Genomic DNA, 3,169 nt, shown 5'->3' on the forward strand with positions numbered 1-3,169 from the left:
AAGCCAAGTCCAGGCGCGCCTTGGGCCCGGGGGCTACTGTCGGTGTTCTGGGAACGGGGGTACCCAGACTTGCCTGCCTGTGGCCTGCGGCGTGGCTCAAGGGGTGGCCCAGCACGGCCCATCTTCATCAACACAAGCTCAAGACCCTCGCAAGGGGCCAAGCCTCACGGGGCGGACGACATGAAGCTTCCTCAGGCACGACCTCATCAGGCTGGCTCGTGAGGAGGCGGAGAGATCAAGGCGGGGTACCTCACGAGGTTCCCGTGATGCAAGCCATGACGACCAAAGCCAGGCGGGCGCCGGCCTGCGCAGTGTCCTTGTTTCCTCTTTGGTTCAAAGGGAGCAAGCGCATACAAGGGTATCAAGCAAAGGCAACCATTTCGGTGCAACAAGACCAAGACCAGCAGAATGGCAGGATGGAGGTCATTGTGGAGCCCAAGCCGGCGTCACCGCCAGAGGCTTTGGCAGGCGAGGACCGACTTTAGTCAGGATAAGTGTACTAGATGTTCCCTTTCAAAATGGCCAATTGTTGGCGCCCTTCCCGCTCAATATTTGGGAAGAGGCCCAAGGCCTCGCTCTATAAATAGGACTAGCCACTCTCAAGGCAGGGCATCGAGCAGTTGAACCCTAGCCAGAACGATTGAGCAGTTGAACCCTAGCCAAAATGATCGAGCAGTTGAACCCTAGCCAGAACGATCGAGCAGTTGAACCCTAGCCAGAACGATCGAGCAGTTGAACCCTAGCCAGAACCACCAACCCAAGAACACCCCTCGCGAGGTAGTTCTTCCTTGTATTGTTCATCATCATCCCTTGAGGCAATCCACCACACCACAAACTAGAGTAGGGTATTACACCACAATGGTGGCCCAAACTAGTATAAATATCGTGTCCCGTGTGTTGTTCTTCGTGTACTTTAGATCCTTGCGAGGCGACAATACATAGGTAGGTAGGAGGTGCGATCTCTGCGCGCACCCCAGAGTTCGAACCTAGAGGGTCTGCCGGAACCCGAAATCCGACAGTAGTCGAAGACCAACTTTAGTCAGGATAAGTGTACTAGATGTTCCCCTTCAAAATGGCCAATTGTTGGCGCCCTTCCCGCTCAATATTTGGGAAGAGGACCAGGGCCTTGCTCTATAAATAGGACTAGCCGCTCTCAAGGCAGGGGCATCGGGGGAGATCGACCATTCGAACCCTAGCCAGAACCACCCACACCAACACAAGAACTCCTCCCCTCGTGAGGCTGTTCTTCCTTTGTATTGTTCATCATCAGCCCCTGAGGCAATCCACACACCACACACTGGAGTAGGGTATTACAACACAATGGTGGCCTGAACCAGTATAAACCTTGCGTCCCTTGTGTTGTTCTTCGTGTAGCATAGATCCGTTGCGAGGCGACGAGACGTGAGCCGGTAGGGGGGTGATCTCCGCGGTGCACCCCAGAGTTCGAACCTCAAGGGTCTGCCGGAACCCGGAATGCGACAGTTACGTGACCTAGGTGCTAGTGTGAGTGCTATTCCTTTTTCCTTATATGAAGAAATTAAGAATGAAATAGCACATGCTGAAATAGAAGACATAGATGTTACTATTAAACTTGCCAATAGAGATACTATATCACCAATTGGGATTCTTAGAGATGTTGAAGTCTTGTGTGGGAAAATAAAATACCCTACTAATTTTCTTGTCCTTGGTTCCCCACAAGATGATTTTTGTCCCATTATCTTTGGTAGACCTTTCTTGAACACCGTCAATGCCAGAATAGATTGTAAGAAACAAACTGTCAGTGTTAGCTTTGGTGATGAATCTCATGAATTTAATTTTTCCAAGTTTAGTAGACAACCTCGTAAGCAAGATTTGCCTATTAAGGATGAAATTATTGGTCTTGCTTCTATTGCTGTACCTCCTAATGATCCTTTAGAACAATATTAGACCATGAAAATGACTTGCATAGGCGTGAAAGAAATGAAACAGATATAATATTTTTCAAACAACACCTCTGCTTAAACACAATTTGCCTATTGAATCTCTAGGAGGTCCTCCTCCACCTAAAGGTGATCCTGTGTTTGAATTAAAACAATTGCCAGACACTTTGAAATATGCTTATCTTGATGAGAAAAGGATATATCCTGTTATTATTAGTGCTAACCTTTCAGAACATGAATTAGAAAGATTATTGAAAGTTCTAAGGAAACACCGAGCTGCTATTGGATATACTCTTGATGATCTTAAGGGCATTAGTCCCACTGTATGTCAGCACAAGATTAATATGGAACCTGATGCTAAACCCGATGTTGATCATCAACGTCGGTTGAATCCAAAGATGAAAGAAGTGGTAAGAACGGAAATATTGAAACTTCTGGAAGTAGGTATAATCTATCCTATAGCTGGTAGTAGATGGGTAAGTCCTGTTCATTGTGTCCCTAAGAAAGGAGGTATTACTGTTGTTCCTAATGATAAGAATGAGCTCATTCCACAAAGAATTGTCATAGGCTATAGGATGGTAATTGATTATAGAAAATTAAACAAAGCAACTAGAAAAGATCATTACCCTCTGCCTTTTATTGATCAAATGTTAGAAAGATTATCTAAGCACACACATTTTTGCTTCCTTGATGGATATTCTGGTTTTTCACAAATGCCTGTTTCACAACCTGATCAAGAAAAGACCACTTTTACTTGTCCTTTTGGAACTTATGCTTATAGACGTATGCCTTTTGGTTTATGTAATGCACCTGTTAGCTTTCAAAGATGTATGGCTGCTATATTCTCTGATTTTTGTGAAAATATTGTTGAGGTTTTCATGGATGACTTTTATGTTTATGGGAAGTCTTTTGATGATTGTTTAAGCAATCTTGATCGAGTTTTTCGGAGATGTGATGATCGAGTTTTGCGGAGATGTGAACAAACAAATCTTGTCTTGAATTGGGAGAAGTGCCACTTTATGGTTAACGAAGGTATTGTTTTGGGCCATAAAATTTCTGAAAAGGCATTGAGGTGGACAAAGCTAAGGTTGATGCAATTGAGAAAATGCCATGTCCTAAAGATATCAAAGGTATTCATAGTTTCCTTGGTCATGCTGGTTTCTATAGGAGGTTTATCAAAGACTTTTCTGAAATTTCTAGGCCTCTTACAAATATTTTGCAAAAGGATATTCCCTTTGTGTTTGATGATG

This window comes from Triticum dicoccoides, chromosome 3B (assembly GCF_002162155.2).
Source record: "Triticum dicoccoides isolate Atlit2015 ecotype Zavitan chromosome 3B, WEW_v2.0, whole genome shotgun sequence".
Taxonomy (NCBI): Eukaryota; Viridiplantae; Streptophyta; class Magnoliopsida; order Poales; family Poaceae; genus Triticum; species Triticum dicoccoides.